The sequence below is a fragment of the Rhopalosiphum padi genome, chromosome 2 (assembly GCF_020882245.1).
Source record: "Rhopalosiphum padi isolate XX-2018 chromosome 2, ASM2088224v1, whole genome shotgun sequence".
Taxonomy (NCBI): Eukaryota; Metazoa; Arthropoda; class Insecta; order Hemiptera; family Aphididae; genus Rhopalosiphum; species Rhopalosiphum padi.
This window is the reverse complement of record NC_083598.1, coordinates 28321080-28345529: the sequence shown is the minus strand read 5'-3', so window position 1 is coordinate 28345529 and position 24450 is coordinate 28321080. Positions and strand designations below refer to the sequence as shown.

General features: G+C 25.7%; 1 protein-coding gene across 2 annotated transcripts in view; it reads left to right on the top strand.

Moving 5' to 3' along the window:
* The first annotated feature begins 17649 nt into the window (after window positions 1–17649).
* Window positions 17650–24450, top strand: part of LOC132920231 (uncharacterized) — a 36549-nt gene continuing 29748 nt past the window's right edge. The window contains exon 1 of one of the 2 annotated variants that reach the window (XM_060982458.1): window positions 17650–17955. The gene's annotated coding sequence lies outside the window, so the exon portion shown is untranslated. Of the gene's footprint in view, window positions 17956–18011; window positions 18775–24450 lie in introns of those variants that run through there. The other variant, XM_060982459.1, reaches the window with a different exon arrangement.

Below are 24450 nucleotides of genomic sequence, written 5' to 3'. Positions count from 1 at the left end.
TCGAACCGTTTTAACAGTTTATGTCATTATGTCAAGTCAATTTTAAACCCATTTAATAGATCTTTTTAGGTTTGTTTAAAATAATATGCACTAAAAATAGTAATTTAAAACATTTTTTTTTGTTGATATTTTTGAGAATTAAATTTACACTCCTACCTTTATAAGTATACTAAAAATGAAATTGGCCATTTATTATTACTACGGAAAAGTTTTGGTAAAAATGAGCATTAAAATATATATTTCTAGTTTATAGCCTACACTTTTCAATTGTATACAATTTACAAATAATAAAACAAATATTTATAAAAAGGTGAACGTGAAGTTTTTTAATGTTTTCTCTTCCATTAAATATTATAATGTAATATATTATTATTTATTTTCCACGTAACTAACTTCTATTTGAATACTTTTTTGATTTTATTAAATACAATTTTGTCGAACGGTATTTACAGTTAGTATTTTGGTGAAGATATCATAATATGAAAACACGAAATCATTATTTATATCAAAGTGAAGAAAATACGTCATCCATTTTAAATTATTGTAAATTGTATGGACTTTATTTTAACCATTACACAAATTAATGTTCGCTAACGTTTCTAGCAACCGATTAAATTAGAAACAAATATAAACTAAATTTCTATATTTCTTATATTATAAAGTTTGTATATGTAGGTAGGTAGTTAAATAGGTTTATAAATATCTTATTATTTTTATTTGTATATAGTATTATAGTATTATGTATATTGTATTTGCAGATGTACACTTTATGTATTATATTCCATAGAATTTAAATTTATTAATGAGGATGGGTATATAGGCTGTGAAAACCTTGGGTAATGAGTACAATATAATAGTAATATTATAAATCTGCTTTTGAAAATTGAATTGCTTAAGTCAATTAAATCAAATCAGAAAACTTTAGAATCATAATTGCATTCAAACTCAAAATTAATAAAATTATTCTATTGTGATAATATAATACCTAATTAAAAGCCTCAAGTGGAAGTACTGGTTTCCATGGAAGCATTATATTGTTATATATAGGCGTTCAAAATACAGCATTAATTTATTATTATACTTATTAGTAATTGTCGTTATAAAACCATGATGTTTTTAATTTATTAATTTATATAAATTTGACGTCAAATGTGTAATTTTCCATTATATTTCAACAGCTGAGTTAATTAAATTAAATGCATTTAAGCTAAAACTTTTTTGCAGTTCAAATATACTTGATTTGCATACCTACCTATGTATTTCCTTTGTATATTAAATTGTAGTGCTCTTATGTGCAAGTTTATACTTAACGTTTATTTATAATACGTTCACATTTTTATTGCGTGGTGTATATAGAAATAGGGTACCCAGAGATAAATAGTCCATTACCATACATTAAGTACAACATATTAAATTTCCACTTTTTCTCAATTTATTGTAGATTTCTGTAGTATTAAGGTACTTATCATAAAACTTGTTTTAAACACTTATAATGATTATGGATAAGTGATTACAAGACTATAAATAATATTATCTACCTATGTAAATTATTGTTATTTGAAATGAAAAACCTAATAACAATAAAATATATAATATAATAATTATATTCAACTGCGATGATAAAAATCTTTACCCTTCAGTTTTATATAAATATTTTCACCTTTTTTGATTGTTTGTTTTTAAACAGTTTTTTTTTTTTTTTTGATAAAACTCGATTATATTACTTCAAGCAACAGCTAATAGTTAATATAAAAAAAAGTTTAAAATATATATTTTATTTAAAAAGTTTTATATTATTCTGTTAGAAAGTTTAAAAAATAAATATGTACACATTTCATTATAAATTTATTTCTGTGTCTACTTTTTTCTATATAAAATGATAAATACTTACTAATAATGTTTTTAACTCCCCGAAAACAAACAAAACAATAACGTATTATAATTTGTAAATTTGCTATCTAAATAAATGTTGATTTTTAATACATTAAGGGTTTTCTGTATCCATTTATGTGTCAAAAATATTAATTCTGCTACTAGAATAATAAGTTAGAATATTTTAATATAATTTATAGGTTTTAGGTACGATTTCGTACGTTATGTTTTTAGTTATATCAGATTTAAAGGTATTCTGAGTTAAAAAATTGATTTTTGTTTGTTATTTGTATTCATTGTTATAATAATAGAAAAAAAAATAAATCTATAAAGAGCACCACTGACAATATACTTTGTTTACTGAAATAATCGGTATGATTTATTTTATTTTTATTTGACATATATTATCTAAAAGACTATAATAATGTTTGGACTTTAAATCTTTGAAAAAAGCATATATTGTCAATATAAATTAGTTTTCCTGGACATTGTTTATGCATATATTTCCCACGGCTTAGATAGCAGATTAGTAGAGCACATTCATAAACTTTGAGACGTAGCCATTGTTAATATTATTATATAAGAAATGTTTTGTCGTTCAACAGTTTACTATATTATATTATTACTTATTACTAATATCTCTTGATTTAATATACGTGATAACAAATTTTTACTTGAAAACTTAATTTCAAAATTGTTTCATATTATTATTGGTACATATCAGTGGACAATAGTGAATATAATAGTAAATATTCAAGTATATGAATATATTATATATAGTTTTAATATAATTTTGTTTTATACTGTGAGGATGTATTAGTAGCAGAACTTGATTCAGAAATGTTTTCCTGTAGGGGGAGGGGTGTGACGAAATATAATTAACATTTTTGTGTCCAAAAATATATTGGAGAGGATATTCTATCCCTTGAATAATTTACTAATAATAAATAAATCTATATATTTAAATATTATATAGCAGCAGTATTTGAAGATTTATAGAATTTCAAAATTAAAAACTAATGAAAATATAACAAGTCGATACTATCCAAAATCGATATTCTAATAATAAATATTTAAGTGTACCTATGAACCTAGACTGAACAACTACTTAAATTAGACAAGAAAAATTAATTGTCAATAATTCGAATAAATATCTAGGGAGAAGACCCGCAGCTTATACACAGAGGACCGAAGTTGCTTGAACGGGAAAGTATAGCCGGTTCACAGCAGCTAGTTGTTCCAATACCCAACCTCTTTACTATCCAATCCATATAATCTGTACCTATTACAATATAAAAACTTTAATAACAAATTAATAATTAATCAAAACGAATTCAGAAAAATAATATTCAAGCTCAAATATAATGTTGGTAAAAATTGTAATATTGAATGAATTAGAACTTAAAATAATGAGAAAATTGATATGTTTGCACCTATACTATAACAATATATGCAGTCACTCTTGCCCACAGATTACGTCTATGAGTATTGAAATAGAATTTTTATTCATAAACAAAATACATTTTTTTTTTTTTGGTATCTTGTTATATATTTTTAATACTTTTGACCAATTTTATACCTTGAGTATTAATTTGAATTTTTTTTTTATTAATTTCTAGTCTTAAAACGCAAATATACTATATGTAGGTATTCAAAATTTCAAATATTAGTTTGAATTTTAAACAGTTTTGTTGTACAGTTTTAGTTATGTACTAAAACTCAAATCACTATTGAGTATAAACATATTTACAGACTTACAATATTGCTATGTATTGAATAAAGGCGTATGCCCTTGGTTGAATATAGTCCTTTAAAAATAATATTATCTCCGTTCTACGTGAATCATATTATAAACATAAATTACTGTATGAAGATAACATTCAAACAAAATCAAACAAAATATTTGAGAATACAATGTAGTAACAAAGATATTACTACAAAGATATTACTACTATCATATCATTATTTAATTGATTACTATTACAATCTGATTACTATTTGTTATACATTCAAAGTAGATAAACATGAAAAAAGCCTTGATATTATGTTGAGTTAATATACTGTATTATTGTTGAATCATAACATAGAGACTTTTTTTAATATTTTTTATTAATAATATGAATAAAAAGAAGGAATATCTTAGACCACAGTATATGATACAATAGTATAATTAAGTAAAGAATATCGCAACGACTTTATATTATATTTAAATTCAGGACAATGAGAAAACGCCTAGGGTCTTAGTTATAAGCCTTTGATATCAAACTTGAAAAACAATAATATGAAAATCTGATGTGCAAATACATAATATACACTTTTTGTTTTTAAATTTAAAAAAGAATAATACATATAAAATGAAATGTAATAAATTTAATAATTTAATATACATTGTATATTTATAATACATATATCTGTACTATCTCTAAATTTTTGTGATCATACAAAATGCAATGTATGGGAATTACTTTTAGCTCAACTGTTATTACTACTCGTCATACATTCCGACAAATGAAAACATACATGTTTATTATAATAAGTTCACTTATTTTGTTTTTACACTTGATTATTTAATTTTTATTCGTTCATTAGATAATAATTACAATTATAATTCAACTCTAAATTGTTTACAGAATGTTATAATCCAGTGCTCTATAACTATAATATTAATTGACATAACTCTGTTGGACCAATATAATATGAGCAAAATATGTGACATCGCATTTATATTGTGATTTTGTTTTCGTTAGATATACCCAACTACACTAGTACATTTTATTTTGTATGAGTGAAACAACCATGTATAAAATACAATTATTAATATTAAATTTCACGAAAGATAATATTTGGTTTATTCTTGAAAAAATTGTTCTTATGTGCTATAAAAATTAATTTTGCTATGCAACTATATATGAACGAGATAACAATTAATTCTGGCGTAAAAGTTATTGTATTATGGTAGGTACGTGATTATAAATTAGTATTTTATCGCTATAATATGCTTTTACATAGGTTTTTATAGCATACCTGTACTGCAATCAATTTATATTATCATTTTATATGTGACAATTGAATGCATATATTATGATGTTTGTTTGTACAGGGTGATCAATTTTTAAATGATTAAACTTTTTTTATCATCTCTCTTTGTCGAGTGGTGTTAAAACTTTTAAAGTGTTTATTATATCGAGTGTTCATTTTCTTAGTTTTTAATTTATTATAAAGTTGATTTCATTATAATAAGATTCATCAACCTCAAAAATACTTAGGTACACTAGCTGTGTTAGGTCACTCGATTTTTAAACTGTCTACACTGTCTTGTGTCTTGTGGCTTAAGTTTTGATGATTATTGATATTGACAGCAACAAAATCTTAAAAATTGAATTTAATCAATTTTGTAATAAAATAAAAATCAAATGAAATAACTGCCTAATATACATTTTTAAACCTTGAAAGACTCGTGCGGAATAACGCAAAAGAGGTTATCAATTCTAGTCTTTAAAGGGATATATTAAAAAAGTTTCACAATCTAAAAGTTTACCATCCTATATATTAGCTGTATTGATATAAATATTGCAATGCAATGACCGAAATTTATCATTTCTTAGTTTTTACGGTTATTTTAAACACTCATATAATTTAGAAACATTTAAGCTGTTTATAGGTCAATACATCGATTTAACACCCAACCTAAACTAAGTTCGTTCTGCGAATATGAAATACATCATTATCGACAATACAAGTACATTTTTGTTAAACACTTTAAGTGATTTTGACATTAAAATTAACAAAAAATAAATAAACTTGGAGAAGTAATTCCCTTGTAAAGTAGATTTGTGTACCTTGCTATTCAACAGATCACTTTAGTTTTAATTCAATGATAAATTCACTAATAATGAATCTGAGCAGAGAATGAATAAGGTGTATTGAACTGATTTTTGTAAAAATATTTTATATATTAGATAATAATAGTTGTATTATTATTTTTAACATATTATTTATAAGCAATATTGACAGCATGAAAATTTTTATCAATATTAAAAAAAAAAAATTAAAAAATTTCAAATGCCTATATAAACAGCTTAAAATTAGTTCGAATAGTTTCAAATTTTTATTGTGTATAGAATATGATAATTTTATTAACACCCAATGAAATGTTGTAAATTACTAAGAAATATGTTTTGAATTGCAACAAAATAATACAATTTGTTTGATGAGCAATTGTAATTTTACGAATTTTTTTTGATTTCATTATAATTTCAATTTCAATTGACTATAAAAATGTACGTGTAGGGGTCATATTATGTTTTTAATATTAGTAAGAAAAGTTTATAAGTAAAAATTGTGATTATGTATTTTTGATATGCTGTAAGAATATTAAAAACAACCAGTGAGGAACGTTTTAAATTTTTATGTATTTTGATGAATAATACATTTGAAAAATCGATGATTTCAAATATCTATAAACAGAATGGAAAAACAAAAAAATTGTTAAAAATCTTAAGTATATACTCGTACATTATATGGTTATTTATTTGTTGATCGAATTATCGGTTTTTAAGACTTTTTCCTGTTTATTTTGAAAACATTTATGCATTTTTAAATCACTGAAGTCTGAAAATCAACCCTTATAGTTTAGGATTGACTTTTATTACTTTACAACTTTAAAAGGCAAAAAACAGATTTGATAAAAAATACACAATATCATTGTAAAGTAAGTTTATCGCCTTGCTTAAAATCTATAATATTATATACAGTGTTGGACATGTTACAGACTACAGTATATATTGTAACTACTAATTGGATAAAAGTTACTCTAATTTTACATTCTTATCTTTTATCACAAGGTATTAGTTACTTTTATTTTTATTTAGAGAAATTTATTACAAGTTACAGTCATGTAATTATATGTAACATTAATATTAAATTATTATAAGTTACAAAAAGTAATCATAACTAAGACACAATACGTATTTCAAAATAAAAATAAATGTTAGATTTAATATATATTATCTATTATTGTGTTATAATCTACAATACATTTGATTAATAAGAGTTTTGATATACATATTTAGCAATATTGTGAATTATATTTGTAAAAGTATTCATATATTTTTACAGTTATTCTATACTTTTTCCAAATACTATTAATTTTAAGTATTATTTTAAAATAGTTTATCCTAAAAATGTATTAGATGAAATGTTGTTTAATACTTTAATACATGTATTAAATATAATTTAATGCATAATAGCATAACACACAAAAAAAAAATTAAATGTTGTTCATTAAATATAAATAAATAGCTAAATATTATAATATAATATAAGATAAAATTGTATAGAAGTAACATACATTGTAATAGGTTACATTTCCATGTTATTTTAAATCATGTAACTGATAATCATTTGAAAATACTACACCTAACCCTGAAAATATACATTAACACTAAACCCTAAATCACTCTGCAATATTTTAAAGGATATGTGCAGTTAAATAATAGTCATTTCTTTTAAACAGTTAATACTCAACGATTATACAAGATGATTTTAACTAAAATTGCTGTAGTGTTTAAATCTGACAAATATTTGCAGATGACACATTTCTGTGTATTGAGTATATATTTTTTTTAATTGTCATGTATAGATAAGTATATATTATATCAAATATAATCACCAAGTTACATATGTTATCATAATTTTTAAATTTATGATTATAATACATTAATACTATCGGAGAACGTTTTATTAGCTGTAAATATTAATATTTTACTAGGTATGATATAAGAAAAATAATTTTTATTAATTCATGACTAGACTACAGTGTTTAAGCGTGATGATTTAATCGAGGCCACATGTATTTTAAAATGTTGGTACTTGGTAGTTCAGAATAAGAAGCTTTGATTCGCTGAAAAATACACGTTAATCGCAGTGTTTTAAAGTTCATTTACTCCCAAGAAAAAAGTCATGTCACTGATAAGATAGAGGTTTTATAAATATTGTTGGAATTTTAAATTTGATTCTTTCGAAAAATGTATAAATAGATTAATTAATTATTTGTAATTTAAGATTATGAGTGAATCAATAAATGTGTTAGGTTTATAAAGATGTGTACTTTTTATCACTTTTTTGAGCAGTTACATAGTTTCAATTTTTTCTTTTGGTTATTGGTATTTTCATTATATTTTGACTCTTTATAAACTATTTAGTATTTTCTTTTAACTCAAAAGGTTAGAAAATATAACTCTAAAATGCTGTATTTAAAGCAGATTTAAAACATAGAAAATACATAGGCACGATTTTTTTATAAGTGTTTAAATTTTAAATTTTGATAGAATTTGATATTTTGTTCAAAAGTTATGTTATTCTTATAATGATTTATTATTTTATTTTATGTTTAGATACTGTAAATCGAAAAATATTAATTGTATAGACTTGAAACTTTTTGTTTGAATTATAGTATAATATATTATACAATGATATTTTAAAAATATTTATTATATTATGGCCTAAGGCCTAACTTTTATCACACTGAAATTTTGCAGCTCATCGGTATACGTATTGCTTTATAAGTTAATAACAATAATTTATCATATGATAAACAATAAACTATTATAATCATTCTTATACCTTATCAAGAGGACGCTACAAACGCATGTGTTGTCTCTGTCTTACTAACGTACATCATAGTAAATTTACGTTCAATAGAACGCATTTTATGTTAGTTTTAATATTTGAGTAAATTTACCTATAATTAAATTTAAAGCTAAAAATATTATTCAAGACATTTCATATTGTTTTATTGATATAATTATTTTAAAGTGAGTAATGAACCTTTTAAAGTTGTAATATTTTACATAGCTATAACTCATTTTAAAATGATAATATCAATAATATCATAGGTAATTTTTTAGATAATATTCTTAACTTTAAATTTTATAATAGATAAATTTACTCTAATATTAAAGCTAAAATCACAAAATGTGTTCTGCTGAACGCAAATTTGCTATGATGTACGTTAGTAAGACAGAGACAACACATGCGGGTGTAGCACTGTAGCGTCCTTTTAAATGTGATATTTTGTATAAATATTTTTTCAACATACTACACCTGTCATCTTTTACTAACAATCATAAAAAATAAATTATAAAATGTCCATAGAATTTAGAAATTAAGGTCAAACGTCTCCGCTCGGCATTTTTTTCTTTTGCAAATGATTTATCTTTACATCAAAAATTACAACACATAGATTACTGCAGTGATCTTAATGACGAAGTACTTTTAAAACCTACTTTACCTTCTATATAGCGAAATGATTTCATATGTTTTTTAATAATGTAAATTTTAATAATTTTTATTCAAAAATAAACATAATACATCTACTCCATAAATAATAAATAATAAATAACCTTAAAAATTACTTCTTTAATTTGATACTTTAAAAAGGAAATTTCTTTCTTGCTTAACGTTTAAAAAAATTATATTTTGCTTACATACATTAGTTGTATTAGTTTTTAATTTGTATGGACAATTTTTATTTTAATTACCTATGTGTTCATAGTATATAAATAAACATTATTTCATATTTAATTCATATTTCAAAAACTCAAATATATTTTTGGATTTAATATAATAGGTAATACGGTTTTAAATGTTTTATTTAGTAATTTTACTAATTTTAGAAAATGTGTTGATAATCAATTATCATTAAATTTATTGAAACAAATATTTCTATTCAACTGTCACTTATTTAGTGAATTTAAAATTTTTTTTAATTGGATTTAAAATTTAGGTATTCTATTTTTACAGTGCAATAATTCCTGTACAATGTGTTTGTAATATAAATGCATAATAGAATTTTTAAATAAAATGTATTAAACAAAAAAAAAATGTTTATTAAATATCAAATGCAATAATATGTGTTCATGTTAATACAGGTATATTGGTATATAAACTTTAATTTAAATTTAAAACATATATTACCTATGCATTAGTTTTGATTTATATGTACCACTTATTTATAAATAATTAAAGTTTTAAATGTTTTATTGGTAGACACTTATTTTACGGAAATATCCTGAATACTCTGTATATTAATAAATCCTTACATAAAAATACATTATAGTATAGGTTTACATATTATAAACATATAATACAAAATTGTAATAAACAATATTTTTTATTTGTATTTTTACAAGAATTATACAATTTATATTAGAGGACTTCGATACATTATTTTACATTAAAAAACCATTAATGACACAGATTGATTTATAAAACAATTAAATATCGTACATAAACATATTTCCACGTTGATTTATCTGTTCAAAAATACCTAAAAAAAAAAATTTAAAAAATACCATTGTAAATTAAATATACTTTTATACAATTATAACATTTAATCTCGAGTTTAATTATAGTTTTTAATATTTCGTTACATTTTTATCTTGGTAGATATGTGTGCGCAATGCCTACATTCATATCAATAGAAAAATATTAATCATATTATAATAGCTTTAAAATATAATGCACAATGTACCTATTACATATATTTATAAATAATTTATTGGGTTTATTAGAGAACGTCATAACCGCATTTGATGTATCTGTTTTACATAGGTATCAATGGTATCATATCAAATTTACGATTAGCAGTTCATGTTTAGTTTCGTTAGTTTTATTATTTTAGAGGATTGATTTATTATAAAATTTAGAGGTAGTAATATTGCCTGTAATTTATCATAAGTATTTGTATATTGAGTATTTAAGAGTATTTTTTAAATACTTTATACACATTTAATTTGCATTAAAATTAAAGTACCGGAAAAATACTTCCAACAAAACATAGACAATACTGCAAATCTTAAAATTTGATAATACTATAATAGAACAAAAAATTTAAGTTCGTTGTCTTTTAAAAATATAAGATGAGTAAAAAGTGATAACAACTTTATGCTAATAAATTAATTTAAAATAAAAACCATTTGAATCCAATACATTAATGCCTAACATATATTTTAACTACAAATTTTTTGTCACATCCATATTTATCACATTAATATTAGTTTTTGAAAAATGCCTAAAATTTAGACTAATGCATTTTTTCAATAAACATACATTTTTAAATAATTGTTATCAGTTTGGTTTACGTTTAAATATGTCAAATATTGATCTTTTAGTAAAAAAATCACATTTTATATATAATAATCTTGACAATAAGTTTAAGGTTCTAGGCATATTTTTAGACTTCAAAAAAGCTTTCTATTTATAAATTATGACGTACTCCTTAGAAAGCCATTTTACTTTGTCATAAGAGAAAAAAAACATTACTCTTATTAAATGCATTTATTTCTAATAAACCATAGACAATTATATTTGATAATCAATATAGCGAGAATTACATAAATACTTTTTCAGTTCCTCAGAACACAGTTCTTAGTCTTATATATTTTTTTATACACCTAAATGTTTTTTTTAAATTTAAGTTTGGATTCAGAATTATACTGTTATACTGATGAGTGATGATAAAGTAAAATTAAAGTTTGGTTTAATAAAAACAATTTACAGCTTAATGTTAATAAATCTAATTATATTATATTTAATAATAATAAAATGAAATATACTTTTTGGATTTTTTCTATGTACTTATATATATTTAACTAAATATACTTAAGACTCTGTGTATAACTGTATAATTTTAAGTAAAGTGAACGGCGCTAAATATCTTGGTGTGATTTTTATCACATATTATAGACTCATTTATTATGTAAATAGCTTTGTAAGAAAACTATTATTTTTTTAAATTTAAATTTTTTGTCATATTTTAAATACAAATACCCGTATATTTAGTTTTAGCTCAATTTATTTTTTCATATGATTCTATAGTATTTAGTGATGCTTACAATATTCATATTAAAGTATAAACTGTAACTATTAATAATTTAATTAAACTTATTTTGTTCAAGCAAAGTTTATATCTTACAAACACACTTTATAAGAAACTTAATGTTTATAATTATCGTGATCTATTTATACGTTTTATTTAGTTAACATGTATAAAGTTAATATTAAAGATTAGTGTATACAAGTTATACAACATAACTATAGTACCTACTAGGTTAAAGAAAAATTTTAATATCAATATTCCTTTTTGTTCTACCGTTTTTGGATCCAAAAGTCCAATTTATAATGGCTTTTCTTTGTTATATAATTATAATATTAAAATTAATTACTTCATAATTTCAAAGGGATATAAAAAATATTTATAGTAACTATAATTTAAAACATTTATGTATTAAAATTAGAAATTATATTAGTATTCCCATATATTTATGTCATTATTAATTTAACTTTGATGTTTTAAAGTACCTAAATTAACACCTTTATTTGGTTATTGCTATTATAATTATTTTTGCTAGATAGGTACTAGAACTCAATCCATTCGCATAAAAGCTTTGATTTTGGGTTAGATTTTGCAATGAATGATTATAATATAAGTCTTTATGTTTATATTTTGATATAGAATAAAGGCATTATTATGATTATATTTTGATGTTAAAAAAATAAAATCAATTATGAATTATTTTATAGGACAATAAGAAGTCCATTATTGGTTTAATGTTATGCAATATCAGAATATCTATTGTTATAAACTTACAATATAAAAATGCAGTAAAAACTAAAAACGTAAGTTCACAATTCTTAAATTAAGATTTTATTTGTTTTTGAACGTGACATTAGTGACAATTGAAACCATAAAAATTATTAATTTATAAAATATACTTAAACATAATCTATCTCATTTGTTCTGGCTTATCGTAATATATAATAGTTAATGCCCACTTTAAATTTATGATTAATATCAACAGCGTGGCACATGCCTGTTTTTAATTAATTTGTTTTGTTTCATTCAAGGCTTTGCACCCAAATTAACCCCCAACACTGTATAAAACCCTTAAAAATCATAAATTCAAAAACCCACATAACATAGTCCGCAAGTGACGCGTAATACCCGAATTAACTGTTATAAAGTCGCTTACATTTTAACAAAATATTATAATATTATACTATTTTGCTACATGTTGTATTCGCGTTTCGTCATAAATTATTTCATTATGAGTTTTGATAATGTTATTACGTATATCTATGACGTGTAACATTGAATTTAAATAACAAAGTAGTGTTGATGGTAGATAATAATAAATGTTTGTATTAATACAACTTAGTTACTACTTATTTTACACAGTGAAATGTTAAAATTCTAATTAGTTTATTTTAAACGTTATATAGTTTATATACAATATATTATATATTATTTAATATTATATAAGCGAAATACAAGCTAATGTTATAGAACTTTAATAATTAATTTAAAGTTTAAACGTATTCTAATTATATACAAGATTAGTATTTATTATTGATGGGACGATATGAGATATGTATTGTTTAGATAATACGTTAAATGTACATAATAATATAATATATATAATAGTCGAGCTGTCATAGTTGTATACTAATAGCTAATAATAATAAAAAAAAAAAAAAAAAAAAAAAAATATAATATATTATGTCAATAATTTGGACTGTTAATTTAATATATACATTATACATTTATTGTATATATTAAAAATTATTAGTCATTAATTCATAAATATCTAATTTAGTGGATTCAGTATTTTCTAGTTGTATTAATATGATCTCAATTTACAATTAAATTTAATATAAATCGAAAACAGCAAAATATGTTATCGATATTTATTGTTTTTAACCAACTAATCTTCAATTCCTGAATACATATTTTTATGTATTATATTAGGCATAGAGAACAAAAAAAAGAATTGACTCATAAGATAAATATGCGAAATGCCATCAATTTCAAGGTAACAATAAATAGTTAATATTTAAAACACAAAAACAGAATAATATAAAATAAAATTAACACTTATACTTTTCTCAAAGAATATGACTAAATAAAAATAGGCATTGAATTTACAATCTGTGTTTATAATGGCTATTTTTTATATTTGGGGTACAATTATTACAATTATTTCAATTAAACTGTTTATTTTTTATGTAGGTATATTTAAAAGTTTTCTTTAATTATTTCCCGTGTATCTATGTTTAAAAGCATGAACTTATACAATTATTTTAACTATACTCATTTTCCTTACTTTACTAAAATACATGACCTCAATAAAAATATAGTTAATTAATTTTGTCTTAAAAAAAATCTTAAATATATTAATTATACTAAAGACTAATTAGATTTAAATTTCTTTGATTTTTAAATAAGTTAAGTAAAAATCCTTTATGCCAATAATTTAAAATCTTAAATATTTAAATAAGTTAAACTATTATAAATTGATTCTTAAAATATGAAATTATATTAATAATATGGGTATTAAAATAATTTAGAAATGGAAAAATATATACTAAATTCTAAAAAAAATATTATTACTCAGCTAATAAAATGCGTAAAAACTATTATCAACTTTACGTTTTAAGCTTTTATACTATAATAAATGTGATAAAAAATTTTAATACATCATAAACAACGGCTCTTATATTGTTTTTAATCTTTTATAGGTCACGAATCCCTATAGAGAACTTTTAGAAGGTATGTATAACTGGGAATTTCTTATCAACATAAAAAAAATTGAACCAAATAAACAAATAATGCAAAGTAAATGTTCAAAGTAACACGATAAAAAGTTCTAAAGAAACTATAGATAAAATTACTTTTAACTTTTTAATTTTATATTCAATTATAAACAATGGTAAATTCTTTAACTAAAAGTAAAGAATATGAAAATTTAATAGAATTAGTTTGAGTTTTATCTAAATAAGCTTTTTATATTAAATGATTCAACAAGCATTTAGCAAGTACATCTCCTTTTAGTCCTTAACAATAAATTTTTAGTCAAATTCTGATTTTTGAATTTTTAAATGTACTTAAAGACAATATTTTTAAATACTTCAATAGATATTTTATACCATTTAAGGAGTGGTTTGCTGTGGTGATTTTTTTTTTAAATTAGAACTACTAATTTATTGTAAATTATTAAGTAAACAATTTTTTCAAAGATTTGGTGAATTAAAATTAAAATTCGAACGAATAGTTCTATGGTTATTAAATTTTAGTATATAATAATATGAATAATAATCAAGAATCCTGTATGGTAATTTACAATGCATAGAACTATGTATATACAATAACTTATAACTAGTAAATGTATAGTAACTATCGAGACTAATAATTAATGTTCAAAGTTTAATAATAATAAAAAAAATGTAAATAAATTAATCGATTTGTAAACTAATTAAACTAAATTTGAAGCAAAGTCATAAAGAATAAGGATACATGTTAGTTGATACACGGCCATTGTTTCACGTCCCTTGGTTTTTGAGTAAAAAATTCAATATTAAAACGAATGCTTGACTGCATATAGTTTTTTCACATTTTAAAGAAAACTACCAAAATTACCAATTTAAACTTAAACGTACAATTAGGTTCGATACGTGAACGTAGGTTCAATTTTGGTTTTCTAGAAGTACATTACTATTTTTGAATACCTACCAAAAACGATAGACCAAAAAATGTTACCTACTAAAAAAACCTCTCTTTTGTTGTATTTTTAATTTTTAGTAATGAGTGCAACATTCAGTAGTGATGATTTATTTGTTTATTATTTATTTCATTTTAATATTTAATTTGAACTTTCTGGTAAAGTGTATCAAAAAATCAGTTAATACGAACATAGATTATACAAATGCATAATAACTTTTTCATATATAATACCTTATACTTTATAGTATAACAGCGTCCGTTTGAATATGATATTATTGGAATCACTGGCTACTACTAGTTATAAGTTTGATATTCAGTGTCTATAAAACTTTGACTGTCAACAAGCTATCGAAAGCAAATAAGTAGTTTCAGCAAACATAAGATATTTGCATTTATAGTATAATAAGGTTTTGAGTTAATATATACTTTATTGCAACACGAACGAAATATAATCTAAAATTGAAGAACAATACCTGCAAATATGTTATTTATAATTCTAGTTGTAATGCGTCATCTGTATAGTATACTATATATTATTAGATATACATAATTATTATAACTTATTATAGACCTCGACACCTCGTCAAACCGATGTTTACTTCGAAAGTTTAGGCATTATCACAATATTTTAATATTATGTGTATAATATGTGTATCATAATTTACAATTTACAACTACTGTACGTGATTTCCGTCGCGGGACACGTATAAACATAAATCTAATCGTGCGACACGAATCTAATACATATATTCCCAGGTGGTACATTTTTCCTTATCGCGATCGTTTGATACATGCGTCTTATGTTTATTATTACATTGTTATAAAATCGTTTCAATTAAATTACGTATACATCGAAACGCGTGCGAGAAGCTGTCAATAAATCGTATGTAGACAGACAAATAATACATAATAAATATTATACCCATCCGAATCTTATCTCGTTTTCCGTTATTGTCAACGAGGTTTTTCTCCATCTCATTTTATTTAAAGTCTCGTCTGCGGTGAAACACGTAAACGGCGCGGCGGCAGCGATCCGGTCCGGAAAAGCAATTTACCAGGAAGAATAGCGGAGAGAAATAGTTTTTATTTCCTCCCTCTGTTCAGTGTATTTGGTTTCTCTTCCTCTGCCGCCACACTATACGCAGTTGAAATATGATCATAGTCGCGTCACGGGTCGCCCGCTACGATGACGTGCACACACTCGGGAATATTATTATATCTTAATAGATCGAAGGGTACACGAGAATCGGGCAAAAGACGAAACATATGCATATTACAGGATGGTCGCGTTGGGGTTGATGCTGCGGTACACGATCGCATAACTATAATATTGACGTTATTGTTGTTATACACGCGTATGCCGTATATATAGGTGCTCCGAATCGTGTTATTAGTTCATATAATACTATTCTAAGCTATAATCACATAATCATTATGGTGTATGACTTGTTGCCGCCGTATTTGGCGTGAAATGTAATTGTATAATTATTGCGATGGTGCGGGGACGGGGCTGAGCTTAGGGATGAAAATCACGTCGGATCTATATATACTGCAACAAGCTGCAATCGCGTCCAGATAGAGGCGCGGATGGCTAAGGGAATTCAGCCCACTTCACTTTGGGAATGCTGTATATTATTATGTATTTATTTATATAATTTTATACGTCTTAAATTCCATAAATTTAAAACATGTAAAATCGTTTATATATTGTTATCAAATAGTATTATCTATAATTTTAGTTGTGTACAGACATCATCCCCCCTCCCCAATCCATCCCCTCGTTTCAGATTTCTAGGTCTGCGGCAGCTAGCAACGTAAGCTATGTTGCGAGTGCTATCCAACGACGATTTGTTTACGTTTTTCTGAAGATGCACCAAGCGAGCTGACGCACGAAGATTTACGATTTTTATGCGCAACGAACATCAGCCAGCGTAATAACGATCAATTATTATCGCTCGGCCGTTTCGTACATGTCCGGCGGCGAATTCTTCGTAATCTGCGGGAAACGGTCTGCTGCAGTTAGCACGTGGTGGCGGCGGCGGCGGCGGTACGATCGATTTTCCGACCGCCCTGTGTGGTGGCGAGAGGGTCGAGCGGGAGACTCCGGCGGCGGCGTTGGTGGTTGCGGCGAAGGGCCCGCGCCGCCGCCGGTCCGCCCGTTTGCGCAGGTACAACCGCACCCGGTAATATCGAACTCTCTCTCTGCGGGGCTGAAGGAATCGGGCCGGCGTCGTCGTCGCCATCGCCAACGCCGCCACCGACGTCGTCGTCGTCACCGCCGCCACTGCCGCCACCATCGTCGTCGTCGTCATCGTCGCCGTCGCCGCCGTCGTAGTCGCCACCGTCGCTGGCGCCTCCGATCCGTATATCATATATTCCGTACCCCGCCGGACAACCGACCGGAGAGTGTTCCCGGCGATCGCGCTCGACACACGCAGCGCAGCAGCAGCACGAGATTCACTAGCACCCCCCCGGAGCAGTCGTCATCGACAGCCTACTGTACGGCACAGCGGTCGCGTAAGGTAAGAGCCGAACTCCATCACCGCGATCTACACAATATCGTTTTTTTTTTTTTTGTCACAATAATTTCGTAGTAATTTTCTCTCGTCATTGTTATCCGTATACGTTGATAAGCGAGTTTTTGCGGAGGCACATAAACCAAACGGTTTACTATAAGTACCAACTATTATAGCGATTCATTAAAACGTGTTTTAGTGGTTTTGGGACCCTTTGCGGGGGACGAGGTACCTATACGAGTTGTACATTTTGGCTTTGGCGGATTTATTATACGCACGCACATCAAAACACAGTTGTAAACGGTCTCGAAGACTTCGTGAAAACTCGCTTATTTATCATGCTCTGCACGTATTAATATAAAATATATATCTTATAATGGAACGTCTTTGACGGGATATTTCACTTGCGATGTCCTCCTGTACCTCTATACCGCGTTATCGGAATACGGTATACGATATTTAATTTATAATTCGTGTACGCCGATGACGATATTGTACTAAATCGGTTGGCACCGTTTGTTCGTCGCTGTCGGTCGTCTTTATCGGCCGCGACGGTAGCGGTCGGTTGTCGCGTTATCGCAACTGCATTCGCGTGGTCATTCACGTAGGACATGGGTACCCGCGCGTCAAATCTCGCCTACGGTGATAAGGTATCAGCGGCGTCCGGACTGTAGATTGCCGAGTGCTGAAACTGCATGTGCTCTCTCTTTCTCTCGAAGGGGATGGATGTAAATAATTACTGTTGTCACATCAAGGAAAGCTTATATATTATACACGAACATAAACCAATAGTATATGTATGGCCATTAATGTCAATGGACTAAAGTGAGTTACTGATTTATTTATATATTTAATCGTTACAACATACATTATATAGCATTATGATAGCTAACTCCACGTGCACCAGTGCACTGAAATCACAACAATATATATCATATATAATTATATGTATAATATATACGATCTGGCAGTGCCGCCGCAGTGGGTAGCCGCACTGGCCGTGGATCGGTCGAGTCGTGTAGGTACTCGCGTGTAAATCGCTTACACCATAATATTATAATAATTATGATATCATTGCGATAGGTATAAAATTATAAAAATTCAAACGATCGGATGACGTCCCACGCGACTGTGTAACGTGCTCACCGGGTGTCTGCGGTCTCGGGTTAAAGTTATAATTTTTTTTTCCGTTTCGGTCCGTTATTTACTCGATTGCATTCCGATTCGCCTCCACTAGTTACGATATTATACCACAAAATACGATATCTCACACGAATAATACATAATTATTATTATTATTATTAGTTATTGTATACCATTATATTGTATATAGTTGTACGGACTCGGTTTAATGACGATAATTAAATACATCCGATAACAAGAGTGACGTCCGATGGAATTTTTCGAGGAAATTGCTAGCTGATAATATTATATCAACGTAGTTTTTATATACCATTATGCTACGTTTATGTCATCGTTATGGTTTACGAGCCTGCTCGTATATAATCTAAACGTTTATGTAATATGATATCCAAAATTTTGGTTAAATTGCCAACCGAGGCGATTAAAATCTACATATACATTTTAATAACTTATAAAATACATAATAATCGTTCTTAGACATAAATACCTACTTAATAATCAAATCTAAAAATGTATACTATTATAGACATTTAATCCGAATGAACAGGGCTAAAATTAGGTACAAAGTACAGTATAGCACATTTCCGTTGTTTTTCAATTACCATTGTAATGACAAATATTTTATAATGTTAATATTGTGTAAATTTATAAACTTTTTAATTTAGTTTGAAACGATCTTTGATGTTTTATTTTTTGTGAGGCTTATAAAATTGTAAAATTATTTCTGCTTATGCTGAAAGTTTGTATTTTTTACGATAGGAGAGTTTAGTGAGTTTAACTAAATTATCATTGTATTGTACTTGTTTGCAAAGATATATGTTTAATATTAATCTGAATTAATGACAAAAAATGAAAATATTAAAAACACGTATGAAAAATAAACAAATCAAAGTAGATATATACAATATAATATAGAATATAATATGTATATTATTAATATATTATTTATGTATCAGATTCTATATTTGTCTTTATAGTACCTAACAGGAAACCTTAATTTCTTTCTCATTCTTGTTTGGTCACCATAAAAGTTATTTAACTTCTTGTTACTTATCGTTTCTCTATGTTTTTCTTACCAAACTATTTATCATTTTAATGCTTCTCATATTTTTTTCTCGCTGTTTCTCTTTAATTTTAAATGTTTGTCCATTATCTATTACTACAGAATATTTCACTATATTTTTATTTATTTTACATAGACAAATAAGACTACCTAAATAATTGATAATCAATCCAAGTAGAATAATTAAGAAATAAAAATAAAAATAAACATAAATTATCATTGATAACATTAAAATAAAATAAATATATAAAACATTAATATTTTTATTAATAAAAAGTGAATTATTCATTTTTGATTTTACATATATATTTTATATTTTAATAAAAATATTTGTATTTATTATTATTGTTGATACGATTATTGTCAAATATTATTTCTTAAAACTTTATTAAGAAATTACGAAAAAAAAGTACAATGGTAAATTTGTTGTGTATTATACAGATAATAAACTTTTTGTAGTTTGAATAATTTTAAATCTTAATTTTTTTTATTTCTTACGTCAGTGTATTAAATAATAATTTATCAATATGAGTAATTTTAAATTGTGATATAAATTTAATGCATTTAGGCTGACAAGTGCAAAACTCATACCGGAACAACAAAACCAAGCCTTGTCTATAACGACCTCACCAAAATACTGCTCCATAATTCATAATAATATTTAAATGCGCCTTCTATTTATTAAACAGATCATAACTTATAGGCAGGCATATCACATTTTCGTTATTTTTATGCAGTTTATACTATATAAAGCCTTCAAAACGATAACCAGAAATCATATAGTAAACGACATCATTATGGTTTAACTCTTTGATATTCTAATGTATTTGTTTAAATTTAAAAAAAAATAAAAGTATATAAAATTGAATAACTACCGAGTATTATAATACAAGCCTAAATTATAGATATGATAAATTTAAATGATATGCATTTATTATTTTGTTTTATCGAAGTATATAAAATACGATTAACCAACAAAAAATATAATTTTATCGCATTTAAAGAAATGTAGAAAATAATATGTATAATATTGATTTAAACAACATCTCAACTAAATTTCATTGTTTTTGTTATTTTTATACTAAACTTTTGTTTATATGAAAAAAAGTGTTCTATAACAAAGTTTATGAAATGTTAACTGATTACGCACAAACAATGAATGATCAAAATAAATTATAATGGAAAAGTTTTAATTTTTGTTAATATTACTCTTCGACAAATAACATATTTTTTATAGAACTAATCATTTCAAAATGATTTTACAATACATTACTCTTTTCCATGTGAACCATTATTTATTAGTATTATTTGACGTTGTACACGAAATGTAAATTAAAAAAAATGTATAATATTTGTACAAATATGCACTAAATCTGTTTGACCGGATCTCATTTTTCACAAGGGTTAGAGTTCAGTGTTCAGTTTTTCTGATCTTTTTTTTGAATCAGCTGCTGTTTAGTGAAATATGTAACATTTCCTAAAATGGAGGGAGAAAAATTACACGGAACCGCATAAATTATTCTAACGCGGGAAAATTCTCCCGGGATAGTATAACGATAAATAACAGTCCTGAGGTGATTTTCAGCCAGTAAAATTTTTAAATTTATGAAGCAACATCCAGTTGCATGTCAACGACATCGCAACTAATTTTTTAACGGGACCGTAAAAACTAATACAGACCTGTCACGAGTACAACATTCTGCAACTTGGTTTATAATATGTATTTGGCTCTGTTCCAATATTGCAAGCACGATAACGACCCACTAAAGTATACAAAATAATGATATTCACCATAATATAAAGTTGATAGTTGATATTTATATAATATAGATAAACAAAATTAATATCGATATCGTGGGAATGTATACAGAAATATTAAATCACTACAATACAGAATCGTGTTAAATTAACTCAGATAAATGGAAAATACACAATTAAAATTAAAAGATAAATAAACTACTCTTAAGACTATTACTCGTGTATATTATGTCTTTAAGTGTGTGTATTACTATTTGCACCCGATTCATCAAGTTTGTATAAAATCTACATAATCTTAAATTTTGTAGTAATTAATTATAAATAAATGCATTTAATAAGTGTTAAGTTAAACGTTTATTATATTCGTCTTATAACTAACAAATTACGAAACAATGAAAACTGTAAATAATAAATAAAGCGGATGCGTATTTTTCCGTGAATACGCAACCATCCGAGTACAGTAATATTTTCTTTTATCCCTTGACTAAGCTCAGTACTTGTAAAGGAAGGGTATAGTAAATCCCCCAACGCCACATATTACCAAAAGCTCATAGTGACTTACCTACGTTATAACTTTCGTAAAACGGATATTAGGATATAATATAATAAAGCGTTCTGAAATAGCTCTAAAGTGACTTAACGTTACTGTCCCTTATAACTATAAGTACATTATTAAGCCTTTTCCATAAAAAATTCTTTATTACCTTTATATATTAAATATCGAGACAAGGATGTAATATTATTTATTTTTAATCTAGGGTATACGGCAATCATGTAGTATGTACAACTACATTGTGTTTAAGCATGGATAATTCGAATTATTTATTAAAATAATAACAATATATCAAGTCAATGGTCATAGTGTATAATTGGTCTTCATAATATAAGAAAAATAATCATAACGAACCCGCGTGTTAAGATATACCTATTTACCACTAAGTCTTATACTCACACGTGATATTACATTCATGTTGATAAAACATATTATTATATGACGTGGATGTACGTTGTTAATAACAAGACGAAGCTAATATTTCAAATATGTACGTACATATTTGATTGCATACACAACGTATATTAAAATATTATAATTGATTGTTCGGTTATATTGACATATCAAAACATTTAAACTATTATAAAATTATGTCTTATTATTATTATTTGTAATTCATGTTATTGATTGACATACTTTTATGACATTAGCAGGACGATATTAATAGATACTATATTAGAAAAAAAAATAATTAATAGTGATTGTAAAATAGAAATAAGACACGAGCGCTAGACTGATTACCTCCCACAGGTTATTAACAAAAATGAATTCGCGTTATTACCTTCTAATAACAGTAACTATTATGTAGTAAAATAACAAATCGTTTTATAGGAAAGATGAAAGCGATGATAAACAAAATAATATATGAAACGTTAACACGTGACACATGACACAGATTCATAGATTCACATAAAAAAAAGAGGAGAGAAGCTTATCTACCTCCATGATAAATGAACGCGAGATCGGATGAGAAGAATGAGAGGAAAACCAAAATTATTTGAACCCAGAGAATAAGGGATGTATTGTATGCCCAGTGCCTATTGCGTTAAAACGGCTCTATGACCCTGAGTCAACGATTTTGCCAACAATGCGTATTGTCCGCAGAATACCACACATGTTATATTATAATATAACCAATTATTTTCTGAATAAATAATATCTCCAGAACCTTTTTATCGCATGACCATGTCATAATAATGGGCTACAGGATTTATGCACCATCCGCATGTTCACTATTCTCGAGCTTTTGTGCTAACATATTTCGGACGGAAATCCCATACATATATATATATGCTTCTATTTGCGTTTTGACGAACGCAATGGACATTATACGAATAAAGTTTATATAACAATATTCATGTATGGATATCAATGATACGCTGTAGAACCCGTGTTCATTTAAAAAAAACTTTACAATGAGTCCACACTTGTTATGCCAATAGAAATTCAAAAGAGCGTGGTGTCGACCGCTTAAAACTTTGAACGTCAGAAATATTATTACTTAGAAATATTTATATTATTATATTAACAATTTGAATCAATACAAAGTATAAGAAAAATTTCTCAACACAGTGTGTTTCTTTTGAACAAATTAAAATAAAAGTTTGTAAGTAGGGAGTAAATAAATTCAAGCATACGGCAAAATAAATTACAAGTAAACTTATACTAAGACTGTGTTTGCACACTATATAATACAGAATATTTCCCTAAAATATCTCATTTTTTATTTTTTTTTCATGAATTTTTTTTTTAAAATGAACTATTCCCAAAGAATTTATTATTAATTATAATATCAATACAAATTAATATAGACAATATAAACATTAAGCAAAACAAAGAATTTAAATTTTCTACAGTCTATTTTTCAATCATCTCTATTGGCCAACTATAATGGATTAGCTATATAAAAATGTTATATTAGTAGGTAACTTTGTTACAGGCTGTGTAAGATGTTATGTTATAATGTTATAAAATTATAAATATT